We start from the raw sequence: 23,634 nt of genomic DNA, 5'->3' as shown, positions 1-23,634 counted from the left end.
CTGTAAATTCACATTATCTTTCTCAGTCATGTGAGAATGAAGTCTGACATTCTCAGTAAAACATGTACATCCAACAAGGGCAGAGACTGTCAGTTGATTCCTTTGTGCTCTACTGCAGCTTCCCAGAGTGTTCTAAAGAACAACTAGAGCGCTAACAGTCCTACTTATGACAAACATATGGCACACCTGAAGCCATCTTGGTTGGAATAAAGTGGTAACTCTTAAAACATTTAATTAAAAAAGGAACAAAATGAGGGGGTTCATTTTGCCATAGACAGTATGATTAGTGCTGCAGAAAGAAAAAATAGGTCACATTTTGAGTGACTTCTCAAATCCTCTTCTATTTCATGAAAAAATACTGACATGCAGACTGAAACATGCACTTTTAATGCCAGCAGCAGACTTCCCTGGTGAGCAGTAGCTTTACTACAGTGATCTAATAAGCAACTAGAGTGCTAACATTCTGAATTTGTGGCAAATGTGTGACACATCTGAATGCCTTCTTGATGGAATCAAAGTAAAAAACTGAAAGTTTTTCCTACTGAGGTGCCTGTAGTAAATGGGGAAATTAGGAAACATCATAACAAATAAATCTCCCAAGATGGCCACCAGAGACAAAAGAGCCCAAATGTAGCCCAAATATCACCCAGATGTAGCCCAAGTATAGCCCAATGACAGAATGTCCCAGAGTGTTCTAACGAACAACTAGAGTGCTAACAGTCTTACTTATGACAAAAGTATGGCACACCTGAAGCCATCTTGATTGGAATAAAGTGGTAACACTTAAAACATTTAATTTACAAAGGAACAAAATGAGGGGGTTCATTTTGCCATAGAAATTATGATTAGTTCTGCAGAAAGAAAAATTAGGGCACATTTTGACTTCTGAAATCCTCTTCTATTTCATAAACAAATTCTGACATGCAGACTGAAACATGCACTTTGAGTACCAGCAGCAGACTTCCCTGGTGAGCAGTAGTTTTACTACAGTTATCTAATGAGCAACTAGAGTGCTAACATTCAGAATGTATGGTAAATGTGTGACACATCTAAATGCCTTCTTGATGGAACCAAAATAAAAAACTGAAAGTATTCCCACTGAGGAGACTGCAGTAAATGAGGAAATTAGGAAACTTCATAACAAATAAATCTCCCAAGATGGCCACCAGAGACAAAAGAGCCCAAATGTAGCCCAAATATCACCCATATGTAGCCCAAGTATAGCCCAATGACAGAATGTCCCAGAGTGTTCTTAAGAACAACTAGAGCGCTTACTGTCTTACTTATGACAAAAGTATGGCACACCTGAAGCCATCTTGATTGGAATAAACTGGTAACACTTAAAACATTTAATTTAAAAAATAACACAATGAGGGGGTTCATTTTGCCATAGAAATTATGATTAGTGCTGAAGAAGGAAAAAATAGGGCACATTTTGAGGGTCTTCTCAAATCCTCTTCTATGTCATAAAAAAATTCTGATATGCAGACTGGAACATGCACTTTTAATACCAGCAGCAGACTTCCGTGGTGAGCAGTAGCTTTACTACAGTGATCTGATGAGCAACTAGAGTGCTAACTTTCAGAATTTAGGGCAAATGTGTGACATATCTGAATACCTTCTTGATGGAATCAAAGTAAAAAACTGAAAGCATTTCCTACTGAGGAGACTGCAGTAAATGAGGAAATTAGGAAACTTCATAACAAATAAATCTCCCAAGATGGCCACCAGAGACAAAAGAGCCCAAATGCAGCACAAATTTCACCCAGATGTAGCCCACATGTAGCCCAATGACAGAAGTGTGCAAAACACTTATTTTTTGTGTATTTGCAGTTTTATATAGTGCAGACTTGTCAGGTATCGGAGTGCTTTACATGAGCATTGGTTACATCACACAAGATCAAATTCATTTTGGTTGTAGACATGGGGAGATTAAGTGGTTTGACCAGAATCACAGAATGTTGAGCTGAATCAGAAACTCCAACCTGGTTCCCCAGTTGCAAAGTCTGCAGCTCTGGAAGTAACACCACATCCTCTCCCCTAGGTGCAACATTTAATCAAGTGGTCAACTGGATAAAAAAACATAAAGATTACAAATAATTTAAAAGTTCTTTGTCGCTATTTGAAAACTCAGAAAATATGTCCTTATTTTAGCTTTTTAGAGCACTAACCATAATTTTGATGCAAATAAGACCCTCTCATATATGTAATTTCTAAAGGAAATACTCTAGGTATTACAGTTTTGATTACATCAAGATGAGGTCAGGCATTCCACACTTTTGTAATAAATATAGAATGTTAGCAATTTCATTGGGATACTGTTGAGAGGCAGAGGCCAGGGGCACGGACTCTGAAAATTGAAGGCAGGTAGGAGAGTGCAGAGGCAACAATTTGACCACACTAGGCAGGCAGGAAGGGCAGTGACAGCACAACAGACTATGGAGGGCAGTGGAAAGGGGGGCAGGGGCAACAAACCAACAATACAGGACTAGCAAGAGAGGCTGTGGCAATATAATAGACCATTGTGGGCAGAAGGAAGAGGCAGTGGTAGTACAACCATACATGCCAACAGACCCGTTTCAGCCAGGAAACGTCCAATGTTTTTAAGCTCAAATGGGCTTTATTTGATCTGTCTCCTGTCTACAATCTCCTCTTTTTCAATGTAACTCAAAGCGGAAAATCAATACCCCAGTTTTTTTTCAAAATCTCCCTCTTACCAAGTTCAAAATGTTCGCAAGTATGGTACATTGGATCATGGTAGGCAGGAGGAATTGGGGTAGGGACATGGACTCGGATAACAGAGGACAGGAGGGACATGGAGAGGTGCACCAAACTAACCCTACAGGGCAGGCATCAGGGTTTGCAGCAGCACAATACACCACACAGCGCATGCGGGACGGGAGTGCAGCACAACAATCCATAGAAAGCAATAGGGAGGGGACAGGACCATGCACATGGACAACAGAGAACAGAGAACAGAGGGGAAAGAGGCAATGGTAGCTAGCTGACCATAATGGACAGACAGGAGAGAAAGCTGCAGCATAACAGACCATAAAGGGCAGGAGGGACGGATCAGGGGCATTACAATGGAACAGACAAGCCAGGAGGGAGGGAATAGGGGTCTGCACATGGTAACAGATGGCTGGGGGCATGGGGGCAGGGCAGGAGCGGCAAGATGACCATGGAGGTCAGGCAGGATGGGCACTAGAAACAAGACACACCATGGAGAGCAACAATGAGACTTTGATGGCATACACACAGACCATGGAGGGAAGGTGGGAGGGGGTCAGGGGCAGCTAGCTGACCACACAGGGAAGGTGGGAGGGGCCATGGCAGCACAGAAGACCATGCATGGCAAGCGGGAGGGTTAGCTGCAGCACAATGGCTATGATGGGCAAGAAGGAGGGTGCATCTGACAATGCTAGGCAGGTGGGAGGGGAGTGGCAGCTTAACAGAACACTCAGAGTAGATAGGAGTGGCAGGTCCATGGAACATGGTGGGCAAAAAGGATGGAGCAGGGGCATGCACAAAGACATCAGAGGGCAGGGGGAAGGAGAATAGGGGCAGCAAGCTAAGCACAGAGGCTAAGCAGGTGGTCAATGATAGAATTGGGCAATGGAGGGCAGGAGGAGTCGACTGGTGCATCATGCTAAATGGATGGCAGTGGCAGCACATCAGACCATGCATGGCAGGAGGGAGGAGGCTAGTCCATGGATTCAGACAACAGAGGATAGGGAGGAGGTGGATGGAGCAGCAAGCTAACTGTTCAGAGAAGGTGGGTATTAGGGACTTTATTGTTTTTAAAATGTGTGTCTGTGCGAACTACTTAAAATATGAACAAGTATGCAGCATAATTTCACTTTTATTCAGGAAGAAGAGGACGTTTGTGACTGTGACTCCGGGCTCACTTGGCAGAAACACCCCCTGACCCTCCACCCTCATCGCAAAATGTAATGCCCGTGAAAAGGTTAGGTGGACGCAGTGTTATATAGAACATAGTCCTGAGAGCACGATTGAAAATGAAAACTAGATATAGTATATGGTATAAACTATGCACCAAAAAGTGTGATATAAGATGAACCGGGGCGTGAAATATAATATGCAATACATTGTGCGCAATGACAGATTCATTGGAGATCGCGAGATAGCACAGGCACTAGCGCGTGCTATGCGATATGCGCCTTGGAATGTAATATGCACAGGGCAGTGTTGTGTAACCTAACTAGTCTCTAAAGTTGTAATATAAAATATGTGCTGGGGAGTGTAACGTTGCATATGCACTGTGACAAAGATATGGATCCCAGATTGTAATATGTATGGCATAGCGCTGTGCGTTATAACATAGGCATTGAGGAAGGCACGTTAGATGGGGCAATATAACCCGTGTGAAGGCAAGTGTGGCATGACATATTCACGGGGTGGTGTTACAGTGCACATGGGCTAGAGAGTGTCATAGCATACGCACTAGCTGGTGGAATACAACACTGAGGTGTGAGGCACTCGGCGGGCACTGGTGGGTGTAACACAGCATTGAGCTCAGCCAGGAGCACGCTGTGACTCTCAAGTGAGGTTCGTCTCCTTTCCAGAGAGTAAAATAAAAAGTATTACACATCCGGCGGTGGATGTGTATTTTATTAACCGTGAGGGGGGTTTCTTGCATAGATTGGTCGAATTTTTGTCGAATCCCCTTTGAATGGCTTGGTGTGCGTGTATATTAAATGTGCCTGTCAATAGCTACCCATGTTTGTATAAATAAACAACAATGGTGTCTACTTGGAGAGTACCCACCGGCGGGGGCGCCAGGATTAGGCACGGTAGGGCGTCAGACACGTCAGAGCTTCACTAGCCGTGTAAATACATTCCATGTGGATTCATTCTATGCATAGTCACCTTTTAATGAATATCATGCAAATCGTCATGGTGATAGGTACGTACAGTTTGTCCAGCATGTCCTAGGTGTTTCTATAAATATATATTTTTTTAAAATAATAAAAAACAAAGGCCGGCCCCGGGGGATGGGGTCCCCGGGGCCATAAGTGGCCTGAGGAGGGCGGCAACGCAGCCCCCTCCTAAAGATCTTTTTTTTTAAAAGGCCATGGCCCGAGGGTTGGGGTCCCCGGGGCCGATTAAGGCCATGGGAGGGCCAAAAATATTTTTTTCAACAAAACAAATTAGGTGCAGGCCCTGGGGGATGGGGTCCCCAGGGCCAGTAAATTAGAAAAAGAAGGGGGGCCACACAGCCCTCCTTCTTAAAAAAATAAAATAAATAAAAGACTGGCATCGCGCCGGAGGCCACGACCCCTCCTTGCAGCACTGTGCAAATGCGCCCCCTGGCCAGTTGTAAGTTGGGGAATTAATTCCCCTTCAATACTGAGGGTCCCTGAGGGCCAACTAGCCCAACAGGTATCTTCAGTATGCGCCAGGGAGCTGCGTTGCAGACAGGTGTTCTGAGGCCATGCCCCTTTTTACACCTCTATGCAACGCAGCTCTGTGGCGCTTACTGGAGGTACCTAGTGGGCTAGTTTGACCCTAGGGACCCTTAGGATTCAAGGGGACTTAATCTCTCAACTTAGAACGGCCACAGGGCGCGTTTCCACAGTGGTTAAGGGAGGGGACGGGGCCTGAGGTGATGTGTGCAAACACGCCCTGTGGCGCGTTTTAAGTTGGGGAAATAATTCCCTTTCAATCCTGAGGGACCCTGGGGGCCAACTAGCCCACCAGGTGCTTCCAGTAAGCGCCACTGCTCTGCGTTGCAGAGAGGTGGTGCAGGCCGTGCCCCTTTTTACACCTCTCTGCAATGGTGCTTACTGGACGTACCTAGTGGGCTATTTTGCCCCTAGGGATCCTCAGGATTCAAGGGGACTTAATCTCCCAACTTAAAAAACGGCCACAGGGCTTGTTTACACAGTGGGGAAGGGAGGGGACGGGGCCTGAGGTGACATGTGCAAACACGCCCTATTGCACGTTTTAAGTTGGGGAAATAATTCCCCTTCAATCCTGAGCGCTCCTGGGGGCTAACTAGCCCACCAGGTGCTTCCAGTAAGCGCCACTGAGCTACGTTGCAGAGAAGTGGTCCAGGCCGTGCCACTTTTTACACCTCTCTGCAACGCAGCTCTGTGGCGCTTACTGGAGGTACCTAGTGGTCTAGTTGGACCCTAGGGACCCTCAGGATTCAAGGGGACTTAATCTCCCAACTTAAAACGGCAACAGGGTGTGTTTACACAGTGGGGAAGTGAGGGGACGGGGCCTGAGGTGACGTGTGCAAACACGCCCTGTGGCGCGTTTTAAGAGGTAGTTTTAATCCCCTGCCCTATTATATACTAGGGGCTTACAGAGGAGGGCATGCTGATCACAGGGGGACCCCAACGCATAGTGTTCCCTAGTGTATGTTGGTGTTTTCACTGTATTCTGAGTGTCTTTTAACATAGCACTGGCTCGAGGTCTGGTTAGTCAGACTCAGTTACCACCAGTATCCGTCTGAAAAAGTTGAGGGTACAGGATGATTTTGCAACAAGGCTTCTTTCTGCTCTTCTTTTTATTCTTTCTGCACGTTATCCTTCTTCCTGCACTTTTATTCGTCTTTGAGGACTTCTGTTGCTTCTTTCTGCATTTCTTTTTTTTCTTTCTGGGCGTTTTTTCTTCTTTCTTCACATGTCCTATCTCTGTAGGCATAGTTAGAAATTAGCATTTAAAAAACCTTTAAAATTCACTGAAAAAAACATAGGTTTCAGGCACGTTATAGTTAGGAATTAGCATTTAAAAAACCTTAGAAATTCACTGAAAAAAACATAGGTTTCAGGGGCGTTATAGTTAGCTGGACTTTTCACTCGTACAAAACCATTGAAATTCCCCCGTTATAGTTAGTTCAGCTAACTATAACTCGCGCGCCCGCAATGCACTGCTGATGACGTCACATATTACATCACTCATGACATGGTCAGTGACATCACTCATGAGATCACTGATGACATCTCAAATGACATCACTGATGACATAATCCTTGTTATAGAGTGGCAGACCTCCTCTTCCCCTAATATAACCTTTGATACACACATTCAAAAATAGAAACTAAAAATGTATAAACAATGGACATACCAATATCAGTTACAACAACCTATTCAGTAATTCTAAGATCCACATACAAATCCACTCATTCACCAACAGTCCTATACAGTCACTCATACATGTACTCACTCATCATATGTACTCATACACCTATTCATCCTGTTACACAATGCCATTCATCCATAGAGTTACTCACACACATAGTCACTCATGCTAATAAAGAATCAAACATACATGTACTTGCATATACAGTTATACACACACCACCACACTTACTTCTAGGGAAACTTACACATACTTAGTCTTTTAAACAATCACTTATAGAAACACATACTTATTCATACAGGAACTCTTTCAATCTCTCACTCTCACATATACTCACTTATATACACCAATAGTCACATATACTAGTTTAAAACATATGTAGTTACTCATAAATACACTATTGAGACAGTCATTCACTCACTAACACACCCATGCACACACTCATTTGTCGAATCCCCTTTGAATGGCTTGGTGTGCGTGTATATTAAATGTGCCTGTCAATAGCTACCCATGTTTGTATAAATAAACAACAATGGTGTCTACTTGGAGAGTACCCACCGGCGGGGGCGCCAGGATTAGGCACGGTAGGGCGTCAGACACGTCAGAGCTTCACTAGCCGTGTAAATACATTCCATGTGGATTCATTCTATGCATAGTCACCTTTTAATGAATATCATGCAAATCGTCATGGTGATAGGTACGTACAGTTTGTCCAGCATGTCCTAGGTGTTTCTATAAATATATATTTTTTTAAAATAATAAAAAACAAAGGCCGGCCCCGGGGGATGGGGTCCCCGGGGCCATAAGTGGCCTGAGGAGGGCGGCAACGCAGCCCCCTCCTAAAGATCTTTTTTTTTAAAAGGCCATGGCCCGAGGGTTGGGGTCCCCGGGGCCGATTAAGGCCATGGGAGGGCCAAAAATATTTTTTTCAACAAAACAAATTAGGTGCAGGCCCTGGGGGATGGGGTCCCCAGGGCCAGTAAATTAGAAAAAGAAGGGGGGCCACACAGCCCTCCTTCTTAAAAAAATAAAATAAATAAAAGACTGGCATCGCGCCGGAGGCCACGACCCCTCCTTGCAGCACTGTGCAAATGCGCCCCCTGGCCAGTTGTAAGTTGGGGAATTAATTCCCCTTCAATACTGAGGGTCCCTGAGGGCCAACTAGCCCAACAGGTATCTTCAGTATGCGCCAGGGAGCTGCGTTGCAGACAGGTGTTCTGAGGCCATGCCCCTTTTTACACCTCTATGCAACGCAGCTCTGTGGCGCTTACTGGAGGTACCTAGTGGGCTAGTTTGACCCTAGGGACCCTTAGGATTCAAGGGGACTTAATCTCTCAACTTAGAACGGCCACAGGGCGCGTTTCCACAGTGGTTAAGGGAGGGGACGGGGCCTGAGGTGATGTGTGCAAACACGCCCTGTGGCGCGTTTTAAGTTGGGGAAATAATTCCCTTTCAATCCTGAGGGACCCTGGGGGCCAACTAGCCCACCAGGTGCTTCCAGTAAGCGCCACTGCTCTGCGTTGCAGAGAGGTGGTGCAGGCCGTGCCCCTTTTTACACCTCTCTGCAATGGTGCTTACTGGACGTACCTAGTGGGCTATTTTGCCCCTAGGGATCCTCAGGATTCAAGGGGACTTAATCTCCCAACTTAAAAAACGGCCACAGGGCTTGTTTACACAGTGGGGAAGGGAGGGGACGGGGCCTGAGGTGACATGTGCAAACACGCCCTATTGCACGTTTTAAGTTGGGGAAATAATTCCCCTTCAATCCTGAGCGCTCCTGGGGGCTAACTAGCCCACCAGGTGCTTCCAGTAAGCGCCACTGAGCTACGTTGCAGAGAAGTGGTCCAGGCCGTGCCACTTTTTACACCTCTCTGCAACGCAGCTCTGTGGCGCTTACTGGAGGTACCTAGTGGTCTAGTTGGACCCTAGGGACCCTCAGGATTCAAGGGGACTTAATCTCCCAACTTAAAACGGCAACAGGGTGTGTTTACACAGTGGGGAAGTGAGGGGACGGGGCCTGAGGTGACGTGTGCAAACACGCCCTGTGGCGCGTTTTAAGAGGTAGTTTTAATCCCCTGCCCTATTATATACTAGGGGCTTACAGAGGAGGGCATGCTGATCACAGGGGGACCCCAACGCATAGTGTTCCCTAGTGTATGTTGGTGTTTTCACTGTATTCTGAGTGTCTTTTAACATAGCACTGGCTCGAGGTCTGGTTAGTCAGACTCAGTTACCACCAGTATCCGTCTGAAAAAGTTGAGGGTACAGGATGATTTTGCAACAAGGCTTCTTTCTGCTCTTCTTTTTATTCTTTCTGCACGTTATCCTTCTTCCTGCACTTTTATTCGTCTTTGAGGACTTCTGTTGCTTCTTTCTGCATTTCTTTTTTTTCTTTCTGGGCGTTTTTTCTTCTTTCTTCACATGTCCTATCTCTGTAGGCATAGTTAGAAATTAGCATTTAAAAAACCTTTAAAATTCACTGAAAAAAACATAGGTTTCAGGCACGTTATAGTTAGGAATTAGCATTTAAAAAACCTTAGAAATTCACTGAAAAAAACATAGGTTTCAGGGGCGTTATAGTTAGCTGGACTTTTCACTCGTACAAAACCATTGAAATTCCCCCGTTATAGTTAGTTCAGCTAACTATAACTCGCGCGCCCGCAATGCACTGCTGATGACGTCACATATTACATCACTCATGACATGGTCAGTGACATCACTCATGAGATCACTGATGACATCTCAAATGACATCACTGATGACATAATCCTTGTTATAGAGTGGCAGACCTCCTCTTCCCCTAATATAACCTTTGATACACACATTCAAAAATAGAAACTAAAAATGTATAAACAATGGACATACCAATATCAGTTACAACAACCTATTCAGTAATTCTAAGATCCACATACAAATCCACTCATTCACCAACAGTCCTATACAGTCACTCATACATGTACTCACTCATCATATGTACTCATACACCTATTCATCCTGTTACACAATGCCATTCATCCATAGAGTTACTCACACACATAGTCACTCATGCTAATAAAGAATCAAACATACATGTACTTGCATATACAGTTATACACACACCACCACACTTACTTCTAGGGAAACTTACACATACTTAGTCTTTTAAACAATCACTTATAGAAACACATACTTATTCATACAGGAACTCTTTCAATCTCTCACTCTCACATATACTCACTTATATACACCAATAGTCACATATACTAGTTTAAAACATATGTAGTTACTCATAAATACACTATTGAGACAGTCATTCACTCACTAACACACCCATGCACACACTCATCCACCCATACAGTCCTGCACACATGCTATCTTCAACACATGTGTGTCACTCATTCATCCACCTATGCAATACGTAATACCCCCCACCGAACCATACAGACACTCAGACACTCATACTGATACTCAAAAAAACAACTAATAACCTATATAGACACTCATGTAGCTACTCACCAACCCATGCAGCCACTTATACACAAAGTGAGAGACTGATACAATATTTACATATTTAAACATTACTCACTAAGCCATGTATTCACTAAGATACACTTAATCAGTCAGTTATACAATCAATTTTTCAAAAACCAAATCATCCATTTAGACACTTATATACCCATTTATTCTTCCATCGACCTTGAGATATACATATATAAAACATATGTAATTTTCAGAAAAACACACATTCACTGGATGATGCCATCAGTGATGTCATTTGAGATGTCATCAGTGATGTCACTGACCATGTCATGAGTGATGTAATATGTGACGTCATCAGCAGTGCATTGCGGGCGCGCGAGTTATAGTTAGCTGAACTAACTATAACGGGGGAATTTCAATGGTTTTGTACAAGTGAAAAGTCCAGCTAACTATAACACCCATGAAACCTATGGTTTTTTCAGTGAATTTCTGAGGTTTTTTAAATGCTAATTCCTAACTATAACGTGCCTGAAACCTATGTTTTTTTCTGTGAATTTCAAAGGTTTTTTAAATGCTAATTTCTAACTATGCCTACAGAGATAAGACATGTGAAGAAAGAAGAAAAAATGCACAGAAAGAAAAAACAGAAGTGCAGAAAGAAGCAACAGAAGTCCTCAAAGACGAAGAAAATTGATTGTGTAACTGACTTATTAAGTGTATCATAGTGAATACATGGCTTAGTGAGTAATGTTTAAATATGTAAATATCTGTATCAGTCTCTCACTTTGTGTATAAGTGGCTGCATGGGTTGGTGAGTAGCTACATGGGTGTCTATATAGGTTATTAGTTGGCTTTTTGAGTATCAGTCTGAGTGTCTGCATGGTTCGGTGGGGGGTATTACGTAGTGCATAGGTGCATGAATGAGTGACTCACTGTTTGTATGTGTTGAAGACAGCATGTGTGCAGGACTGTATGGGTGGATGAGTGTGTGTATGGGTGTGTTAGTGACTGGATGACTGTCTCAATGGTGTCTTTATGAGTAACTACATATGATTTAAACTAGTATATGTGACTATTGGTGTATATAAGTGAGTATATGTGAGAGTGAGAGATTGAAAGAGTTCCTGAATGAATAAGTATGTGTTTCTATAAGTGATTGTTTAAAAGACTAAGTATGTGTAAGTTTCCCTAGAAGTAAGTGTGGTGGTGTGTGTATAACTGTATATGCAAGTACATGTATGTTTGATTCTTTATTAGCATGAGTGACTATGTGTGTGAGTAACTCTATGGATGAGTGGCATTGTGTAACAGGATGTATAGGTGTATGAGTACATATGATGAGTGAGTACATGTATGAGTGACTGTATAGGACTGTTGGTGAATGGGTGGATGTGTATGTGGATCTTAGAATTACTGAAGAGGTTGTTGTAACTGGTATTGGTATGTCCATTGTTTTGAAAAGTTTAGTCTCTATTTTTGAATGTGTGTATCAAAGGTTATATTAGGGTGAGAGGAGGTCTGCCACTCTATCACAAGGATGATGTCATCAGTGATGTCATCAGTGATGTCATTTGAGATGTCATCAGTGATGTCATGAGTGATGTCACTGACCATGTCATGAGTGATGTAATATGTGACGTCATCAGCAGGGCATTGCGGGCGCGCGAGTTATAGTTAGCTGAACTAATTATAACAGGGGAATTTCAAGGGTTTTGTACGAGTGAAAAGTCCAGCTAACTATAACGCCCCTGAAACCTATGGTTTTTTCAGTGAATATATGTATATATATATATATTATCTACTGGCGGTCGCCAGTAGATAGTTATAGTTAGGACCGTGTTTCCATAGGAAATCCGCAACATTCTATTTGGAATAACTTTAGCGCCGGTTGACGAATCCTCGCGAAATTTTCAAAATAGGTGGGGCGCTCCGCTCTGCTCCTATCCTGAAAGTCTCGGGGGGGATTCGTCAAGCGGGGGCTGAGAAAAAACGGGGGTCCCAAAACGCGTTTTCCCCATGCAATTTTCCATAGGGACCTTTAGTCCAAGGTACAGCCCGAACGGCTGAACAGAATTACTTGAAATTTGGCAGAGAGGTAGTCCTCAGCTCAGGGATGTGCCTTTTGCATATATGGAGTCAATCTGTTCAGTAGTTCCTGAGAAAATTGCAGTTAAAAGCAGATACATATCTATAGCCGCGCACCGTGCGCGCACCGTGCGCGCACCGTGCGAGCACCCTAACGTGCGTGAGCGTAATTCTGATTGGTGGTTACATGTTAGTCAACGTTCGAAGCGGTCGAAATCAGGAAGTGTCGGCCGCCATTTTGTTTGTTTTCAGTGCGAGAGTGAAAAAGGAAGGTGGCGAATGTGAAAAGGGGGCAGCGTAGAGAGTTCCTGACCTCCTAGCCTTTGTCAGGGGGTCCCTGAAGGACCCCGAAGGCAGAAAAACATTTTCATGATTTTTAAAAAAAATTGCGGGGGTGAAAAACCAAAAACCAAAAAAAAAATTAATTTTTTTAATATGTAGTTTATTGTAAAATAAATATATAATAATACATACATAACTTAGCATTTAAAAAACCGTACAAATTCACTGAAAAAACCATGGGTTTCACACACGTTATAGTTAGGAATTAGCATTTAAAAAACCTTGCAAATTCACTTAAAAAACCATAGGTTTCACACATGTTATAGTTAGGTGGATATTTCACTCGTAAAAAACCAATGAAATTCCCCCGTTATAGTTAGTTCAGATAACTATAACTCGCGCGGCCGCCCATCTATCACAAGGATGATGTCATCAGTGATGTCATGAGTGATGCCACTGACCATGTCATGAGTGATGTAATATGTGACGTCATCAGCAGTGGATTGCGGCCGCGCGAGTTATAGTTATCTGAACTAACTATAACGGGGGAATTTCATTGGTTTTTTACGAGTGAAATATCCACCTAACTATAACATGTGTGAAACCTATGGTTTTTTAAGTGAATATATATATATATCCACAGACAAAGAATGGAGCAGAATTTTGTGTGATTTCCTTGCACATTGAATCATGTGAATCATGAAAAAATAAATAAAGAGAAAACCGAATTTGGACGTTGTCGTTCTTGGATAGTGCCACTGCGTGAGTTGTTAACCAAAAGGGATGCCCAAACAGACACATTTATTCATTTAAATATACATATAATACATATATATATATACACACACACACATATATATATAATATGTGTATGCATGTGTGTGTATATATATGTATCATGTGATCAAGGCCACTGCATTGGCCGAAACGCTTAATGACCGCTTTGCACCGCTAATATTTGAAAAATAAAAAACGAAATCTTGACAAGCAGAATCAGCGTATTGGAGTGTCCGTTTCACGTTGTGGAGCCTGCATGCACCTATGAGCGTTAACTGATGTAAATATAAATATATATATATATAAATATTGTGTGTATGCAATCAGATGTCCATGTGCAAAATTGTACATTGGGAGTACGATTTTTCCTGTAAAGAAGCGCATTCTTGAACACCTCAGAGCGATTAAAAATGTGGATTTGAACTATTCAACTGCTAGGCACTGGTTGAAACATCATAACAAGGATGTTAATTGTTTTTCATTCTTTGGAATTGACAGGGTGCCGGCCAACCCCAGAGGGGGAGATCGTGAGAAACAATTAAGAGTTCTGGAGTCACAATATATCATTCTTCTTGAGTCTAAGAATCCTTATGGACTGAATGAAGATGAGGAACTTTTTGTTCATATTGGATAAGTAATCTTTGGGTGAAAACATCTGCTCCGCACAGATCAATGAAATGATAATTTATATTTATTTTGAATAATATAAAAATGAGAACCCAAGAATGTGGTTTGATTATTAATTTTGTGAAGTAAACAATGAAGGATATCATAGTCCTGATATGTGTTTCTGGGATCATATCTTGCGGGTTGGATGCCCTCTGCCGTCTCTTGCTGTATTCATAACACTGCATCAAATTTTCCTTGTGATTTGTTATTTCACTCTAATTTTTTCTGTTTAGGACCATATGACCACTTGATTAGATTTTTGAGAGTATTTAGGTGGAAACACTGAACGTATGTCAATTATAGATGTTGTTTTTAGAAATTTCATTGCCACTTGGCAATTATATTTACAATTTAATACTCTCTTGTTATAAATTTGAGAAAACTGCACTTGCGTTGGAAAGTACTGAGAATTATACATGTTTCTTTTTCTCATTTTCAGTTATTTGAAAGTCCTCTTTCTATTGTTATGCTTGGACTTTGAGGAACAGTGGGTCCTTTCTTTACGTTTGTAAACACACTAGAAATGGTGGACGAGTGATTTACCATTGTGGCTAGTGAAGAAGAGCGTTTGCTCGAAACGCGTTGCCATTAAACGCTTTTTTAAAAAACAACGAGCCTTGGAGTGTGAGTATTCCTTTATCGAATTCAGGATTGTGGAGTTTTCGTAAATATATATATATACATATATATATATATATATAGCCGCTCCTCTGCACCTTTAACCTCTGATCACTCATGTGGCGGGTGCTGTCTACACGGCGGTGCCCTGTGTCAAATACACGCTCCAAAACTCTCTCCCATCCAAAAAGCAGCCGAACTTTAATTCTGAGAGACCCCGGGACCGGAGCGCACACTAAACGAGCAACTAACATGTTTAGTGAGACAGCATGCAGAGAGGCAGCCGCTGACATGTTAAAAAAAAAAAGAAAACCGATACAATGCACACAGGTACCACTGAGAGTCAAAATATATCTAACACCCTGCAGACACAATTTTCCAAACTGGAGAGACTGTAAGAGCGAGAGATGCGCAAATGGTGGTAGGCGACCTCCCTCCAGAGCTACATCAAATTAGCAAGAGTCCAGAGAGGATTGCACATCTATACTGTGCGAGCGTATGAAAACCCGGACCCACGCCTGTTAGAGGAGTGGGCTGAACATACCGCATCTTCATGTAAAGGCATGTTGGAGATACTGGTAAAATTCGCTTGGAGTGACAGAACAAAGGCCTTAGCAGAGATACAAACACTGGAAGAGGAGATAATGAAAGACACAGATAAGAACAGACAAGAGGAATGAAGAGAAGCAATGAAGAAGCGTCTGCAACAATATGAAATGAAAATCTGACAGAGGAAACAAGAAACAAATTCGAGCGGGATGAGAGAGACTACTCAATGGGAAGGGTATTGAGGTTTGCGAAAAAATTTGACGGACCTAGAAAAGAGATGTAAAAAAAGAAAGCGGCATCAACACCGGTACCAGTGAGAGTTGAAACCTCTGAATCGGATATCACAGAAAATGAGCAATCGGAAGATGAAATGGCAGGCCCCTCTGGAGGACAAAGAAAAAATCCTTTTCATGAGGAGTTGAACTTAATCTGGTAGTCATGGCTGAGAGGAGGGAAGAACAAGCCTCCGGAAAAAGATGCAGACAAACCAGAAGGGGCGGCTGGAAGAGGAAGAGGCAATGTGACACCAAGAATCACACGGAGCAAGAGGGGGTAGAAGATGGTGATCAAAGCACATAATTTGACCATCGTAAATTTGACATCAAGGAAACTAACAACGACCGAAGAATCGGTATTAAAATTGGGTCTAACTTTCTGCCCCCAGAACCGTTTCGAATTTACGCAAACCAGGATTGATCTCTTTAAATTTGCGCGGAAGCTCAAATTGCACAAATACTTGAAATTAAAACCTACCATCAGGGAAGCCAGACAACTTAAAGGCAAAATTAAAGATACAGATCTGCTGACAGTAGACGATTTGACAACACTGGAGTTGTTGGAGGAACTGCGTCAGGGAGGTGAACAACTAGGTGGCAGGTATGAGGAATCAACAACGCAAAGAACTAGATGCCTAGGGATAGAGCAAGAGACGCCAGCTAGTATATTCAAGCCAGCCTCACAATTTTTACCACAGATGCCCCTAGATGCTATTGACACATTCTCAGAAGCAGTAATTAAAGACCTGGTATGACTTCGGGAGAATATGAAACCCACGTCAAACGGAAGAAACTTGACCAAAGCCCAGAAAGAAGCCTTGACAAATCTACAAAAAGACACAACAGTGATTTGCAAGCCCTCAGATAAGGGGGGCAATATTGTCCTAATGCCGAGGTAACAATATGTCGGGGAGGCTCTTCGACAACTAACGGACAATCGTTACTATGAATTGACAACGAAGACCAGATACCAGGACAGTGTTACACAGTATCATGTATTAATCAAGAAATGGCATGACAAGTCTATGCTGGACACTGAAGAATATATTTTTCTTAGAACCACCAATCCAGTAATACCAACGTTCTATCACCTACCAAAGATTCACAAAGACAGTGTTAAGCCACCTGGTAGGCCCATAGTGTCATCATTTGGGAAGTCTTACCGAAAACCTGTCTATGTTTGTGGATCACTTTCTATTTCAATCAGTGTCACAATTATCCTCATATATCAAGGATTCAAAGGACTTTATTACCCATATTGAGAACTTGAAGTTGAAAACATCATTTAGTTTGATAGTATTGGACATCACAAGTCTATACACGTGCATTAACCATGGACACGGACTCAATGAGGTAGAATTTTTTCTGAGAAAAGGATCACAAAATGTTGTGGAACACAATAATATGCTGATCGAGCGTATTGAATTTTGCTTGTTAAATGACATCTTTCTATTCCAGGGGACCCCTAAGACAGGTCTTGGGAACCGCGATGGGCACCTTCTTCGCCCCCAGCTACGCAAATTTATTTGTGGGCTGGTGGGAGGAGCAGGTGGCCTGGTCTCCAGCCAATGAAATCTGGACCAAAGAAATAGCAACCCGGTACAGATATATCGACGACCTCTTCATGGTATGGAGGGGGTAGGTCGATAAAGCAGGAGAATATATTGAACATCTTAATAAGAATAATGTCAATCTACAATTTACATGGGAGATCAGTTCAGTGGCAGTGAACTATCTTGACCTTAAAGTTGAGATACTTGATGGTAAAATTTCAACTGCTTTATATCATAAGCCAACTGCGGGCAACAGTACGTTGCATGCCACAAGCAGTCACACGGTCAAACTGAAGAAGAGTATACCCTATGGGGAATTCCTGCGGCTAAAACATAACTGTTCTAGAAAGTGTGACTGTGACGCAGCAGCTAGAGACAGCCTTGGAAGGTTTGTGGCCAGAGGTTTTAATATAGACCTACTGGAAAACACACTAAGAAAAGTGAGCAATATACAAAGAGAAAAGCTAATAGGAAACACACAAGTAAGCAATAGAAAAAAGAAGAGTGATGAGGGAAAGTTTTGTTTAATTACCACTTATTCAGATGATGCTGATTCCCTAAGAAATATCCTCCGTAGAAACTGGCATGTTTTAAGAACAGACATGATTATTGGGATGGATATCCCACCAGTTCCACAGATAACCTTCAGAAAAGCTAGATTACTGAGAGACAGATTGGTCCATAGTCATTTAGACACAATTCATGCAAAACAAGGGACACTGAGCGAGATGAGAGGCTTTCATCCTTGCTGAAAGTGCAAGGCCTTCGCTTTCAGCAAAAGAGTATTGACATATGAGATCAAGGGGATAAAAAAACATAAGGCCATCAACAAATTCATGACATGCCAAACCACCCATGCTGTCTATTGCCTGATGTACCCTTGTGGCCTAAGGTACATTGGCAGCACCATACACAGTGTGAAGATAAGGGTTTTGGAGCACATGCGCGCAATAGCAAATAAGGATTTAAGAAATCCAGTCGCTAGGCACTTTGCTATCAAACATCGAAGCAATAGAGATTTGTTACAGTACTTCAGTTTCGATCATGTGCCCCTTAATATTAGAGGAGCAGACAGAGTGTTAAAATTAAGGAGACTGGAGTCACGATATATTATTGATTTACAAATGTAGACTCCTAATGGACTGAACAGTGGGGAAGAGTTAACAGCACACCTAGGGACCTAGGATATGTGTATAAGTATTTTTAGATGAATATCTGCATGAATTTTATAATGAGTAACGGCTTTGTATCTTTTTGCTGAAACATGTATGGACAAATGGGTATTATGAATTGGCCGATACACCGCTTGATTGTGGAATGCAATGGAGACATTATAGAAGGATAATGGGCAGTCCCGAATATGGGGACTGCCATTAGCCAATACACAGCAAGATTAGAACGTGAGGGGTGACACATAAGAAGTTCTGCGTGGGGTTCAGCGAGATGAAATTTACTCGAGAATCATCATGTAGTAATTACGGTAAGATAATGAAAATGCATAGAGAACTTTGTAAATATTGTAAATATGCATGCACTGAGGGGAGTCTTTTGAATTGTGTACACTCCACGATGGCGCCTAAAACACTGTGGCGATCATGCATCAATTACCGATTTGCGGTAAGAAAATGAAACGCATAGGGAACTTTGTAAATATGTATTTACTGATGGAAGTTCTTTTGAATTGTGTACACTCCAAGATGGCGCCTAAAATATTGTGGCGATAATGTCCTTCTTTGTTTCTATGACCCATGAATATTGTATTTAAAAATGGAGCATCTCAGTGTGGAACGTAAACACTGAGGAAAGGACATCCCGAAACGCGTTTGTTTGGAAGCGCTGAGAATTAAAACAGGTTGCGAAACCTAACCCTGGGAGTGCTATTACTTTTTTTCCCGGATGTGAGAGAGTTTTTGAGCGTATATCTTTCTATATATCACGAAGAAATCCCAGTGCCACGACAAACACTCCGGCGTAACACACGGGCACAGACTCCGAAAGCTGGTGTGAAAAAGGATGGTAGTTTATTCACACATCAAGAAAGTCCAACATGTCACGTTTCGGCTGCCAGACATGCAGCCCTGATCACATAGCGCACTGTGAGGACGTGTGCAGAATATATACAAGTGAATGTGATTGGATGCAGTAGTCTGATTGCTATGTCCATTACAGTGAGTTGGCATTTTACTACATCTTGCGCCAAAAGTCATGTGTTTCTTTTTACTGCAAGCAGGAAAGCAAGCTTCTAGTGACATGACAAGGCATTGAAACAACAGAAAAAACAGACTATGTAAAAATAAAGACAGAATCCTATGGCGGCGAAATTTTTCAAAGCGAAATGCATGCCAGAAAAAATCACCCAACTCCATTGCTCTTGCGCGGCCTAAACAGAAAAACATTACATTATGCTCGTGTTATATATATGAGTTAGCCTCAACCCTAATCCTTGATCTATTTCATTTCAATTAAACTAAATACAAATAAATGAATTAAATGAAATGAAATTAGTAACTTTATTTAATTTCTTAATTATAATGGTAACCCTAACCTTTTAATTATATGTGTGTGTGTGTATATATATATATATATAGACATTTATATACGCACATACACATATCCTACTCCTTAATCTATTCCATTTCAATTAAATTGAATACAAATATATGAATGAAATTAAATTTAACTAAATTAGGAACTTCATTTAATTTCTTAATTATAATGATAACCTTAACCTTTTTAATAGTTTAAATTAAATGCACTTAATTAACCCCTATGCTTTTGTTAATTTAAAATCAATTACATTATGTACAATTGAAATAAACATTTTACTATAACCCCAAAATATTTTAAATGAAAGTAATTGTAATTACATACGAAGCACGGTTGAATTGCATGTACACCTTAGATAAATGTAAGCACCTTTTAAATGTATTAAAATATATTGCCTTACTCAATATAGTGTAAGTCTCTGTAGCTGTGACATTGCGTTAAGTGCATTGATCCTGTGATAGATGTAGTGTCATCGATGTAGAGAGGTGTAAAGCCTAGTGTTCTCCGTGGAAATGCGAGCAAAATATTGAGCACTTCTGTTGGACTCCCTGATTGTCTGGTGCATCGAATGCATCATGGGAAAAATTCCAGGGAAGGCAGGCCTACTTGAACATGACCAAGGTAACACACCTTTCTTGCCTTGCAAGAACCTTCAGGTCAACATTTTGTCAACAACTACGCAGCTTAGAGCCAGTGTCTACCCACTTCTGGAAACCCTAACAGCCAGAACTGACAAGCACACCCCTGTAACATACAACCCACAATAAAGAAACCTTGTGGTCTCTTGTACACTCAGTGACAGCACATGTGTATGTATATATGTGTGTAGCAAAAGCTTCTCAATAACCACTCAACAGACAGATGTAAAGTCATCTACAGGATCTCCATAGAAACGATACGACTACACATCAACAGAACTAAGCAAGCAATCAGCACCCTAATTATCCCAATCATCCCATGAATCTACATACCCAAGCTGTGGACTTTTAAAAAGACACCCCGAAAACTCTTCGGATAACCATTTCCAAGGACACCCTCAGAACACAGCATAACTTTCATTCAGTGTGTAAAACACACTTTTGTTGACAAAGTGCTGGTTGTGCTGATAGCAGGTGCTTATTCTCTTTTACAACTGTCCTCATTTGGTTGCACTCAGAAGAATGAAAGGCTGAGTGGACCCCCAGAGATTTGAACTTGTGGTCAGGTAGTTGCATTATTTCCCAGAGCAGAGTTATCTTCCTCTAGTCATCAGTATTGAATTCCCACAGGTAAGTGGAAAAATCCAATTTTTGACTCCCACTCAGTTCTAGTACCGTGGGTGGTCTTAAATGTCAATCCATCACAGAACCTATTAAACCAGAGGTGCACTTCCTGTATCTAAATACTACAGTTATGAAGCATAGCATACAATGGCTAGATTGCATACACAAAGACAATGGGTGATGTTAATCACAAAAGTAAAAAATAATCAGCAGTGATGTAAAACAAAAAACAATGGGAATGTGGTCCGGCAAATTGAAAAGTGGTACTGAATGTCTTTGACCACCTTCAAACAAATGTTATGATGAAAACACAGAGGGAAAAGTAGACTTTCCATAAGATCCACTGGAGAACATCTTTGTCTACTCCACATGCAGAGAAAACAATATTGACATCGTTTTCTGCAATAACATTATCTTTATAAATTGGCAGTCAGTCAGAAAGCTTAATTCGACACTTATCAGTAATATAAGAAATAAAGTTAAAGAAGGACAAAAATACATATAGGAGCAAATCATATGACACATCATTACATTTTTTATCCTGATAGCTAAAAAAATATTTAAAAGAAGGATACGATTAAAAATACATTTCAGAATAATACATCAAAATATCCTAGCATGATTCTGAATTTTATAAATCTGCCATAAAAAAGAGACCATTGCGCTATATACTTGAGCGTTTTGCAATTGTTGCAGAAACAATACAGCCAGTCTGCACAGTCTAAGATTAAGGCCTAAGTTTAACGCACAGAAAAACAGGAAATGTAAATTTGATTCAATGTGGAGAGACACCATTGCAGGGGCGGGGGGGGGAGGGAAGACCCACCAGTGTGTAACAATTGTCAGGGCAAACCACTAATAATGGTAACAAATTAAAACGAAATATGATTAAAACAAACCAGTGTTGTACATTCTGAACTAAAGACAGATAGAATTGTGGTCCCTCCTGAATTGAGACCAATTTATAAGCAGAAAACAGTTGGTTTAACTCTCTCCTATTCCCATCTGTTTCTCGGTGTCTTCTGCAGATACAATTGTTTCAGAAAACGTTTGTCATAATCCGAGAGAGTTTCTGAGTCTGTATCTGGGAGTCCAATCTCTACAAAGTCGGATTTAACATATGATAACCATGGGATCTCTAGAGCGTGGTCTAAGCTCATGCAGTCCTTTAAAATCAATGTATTTAAAACCGTTTCATCACGTAACCAAATCGAATGCCAGAGTAAAAGGGGGGGGGGGGGGGCAGCTTACACTTATCCTTAATATATGGCACACCCAATTCGTCATGACAAATATAATTAGAGCAGCTGGATGGGACGGCTAATTCATTTTTCAAAAAGACATTTTCCACCCACTGGGCACCTTCCGAATTCACCATGCTCAAGATGCCAGTGCCATAAGTTGTCACGGCCACACATTTGCCGGCATGAACAGTCAACAGTTCTTTCACAGGTTTGGCTCCCAGTTGTTTAGAAAATCTATGTAGGCCCTTAAGGGATTTCTCCAGTAGTGCTATCCTTCTTGACAACATTAATTTCCATGTATAGTTGCTATCATATAGAACCCCCAGGTAGGAGAATGATGGAACCTCACTTATTTAGAACTTATTAACAGTAAAAGGCAGGTTTTTCCTCACTTGGGACCCACAGGACGTTATCAATGTTTTTGACTCATTTACTTTCAGGTCCAGGTCATGCATAAATGATATGTAATCATAACTAAGCCCTTGCAGCCCTCTCCCCGATCTAGCAATTAACACTGCATTATCGGCGTAGAGTAGAACGGGAGGAGCGTGGAAACCAAAATATGCAGTGTTCCTCCCTTTTATCAGTAAGGCTGTCCCCACTTGATTTGTAGACAGGGAGAACAGAAAGGTAGCTAACACGCACCCCTGTCTAACGCCTCTTCTAATGTTGACGCTATCTGTGCATTCACCATTTCTACCAAATACAACGCAGGCAATGGAATTGTTGTACAATTGTCCAATGAAGGTGATGACACCATCCTCTATGCTCAACTCTTTCATAACACCAAAGATGCAGGCAAAAGCTGCTGAGAGATCCATTACTGAGAGGAAGATTGAGGCCTTTTTTGCCAAAGTATAGTTTCCTATCAGGAGACTCTGGTTCAGGCAATGATCAGTAGCGCCCATCCCCTTTTTATAACCATATTGAGTATTTGAAAGGATATTATTTGTGTTCACCCAGTCCTCCAATTTATGTAGTATTGTGCACTCCATGATAACTTGACATTTAGGTTAGAAGTAATTCTGCACCATAACCAGTAGACTCATGCTACTTAGTGCATGATCCCACGAGGATCATTAATCAATGTACTGTTGAGAACAGGAAAAAGCCTTTCAAGGGTTTGTCAGTTTCCATGCTGTAAGGTCTGGATATGCACAGGATGATTTTATTGTTGTCAGTAGTCGCTGCTGTGCGGGAGGAG

The 23,634-nt window shown here is 41.7% G+C and overlaps 1 protein-coding gene across 1 annotated transcript in view; it reads right to left on the bottom strand.

The window, feature by feature from the left end:
* Positions 1-23,634, bottom strand: part of TAS1R1 (taste 1 receptor member 1) — a 159,251-nt gene that overhangs the window by 99,581 nt on the left and 36,036 nt on the right. The gene's annotated exons all lie outside the window — the stretch shown is intronic.

This window comes from Triturus cristatus, chromosome 1_2, assembly GCF_964204655.1.
Source record: "Triturus cristatus chromosome 1_2, aTriCri1.1, whole genome shotgun sequence".
In the NCBI taxonomy this organism is placed as follows: domain Eukaryota; kingdom Metazoa; phylum Chordata; class Amphibia; order Caudata; family Salamandridae; genus Triturus; species Triturus cristatus.
The sequence above is the reverse complement of the archived record's forward strand: the minus strand, read 5'-3'. Positions and strand labels throughout refer to the sequence as shown.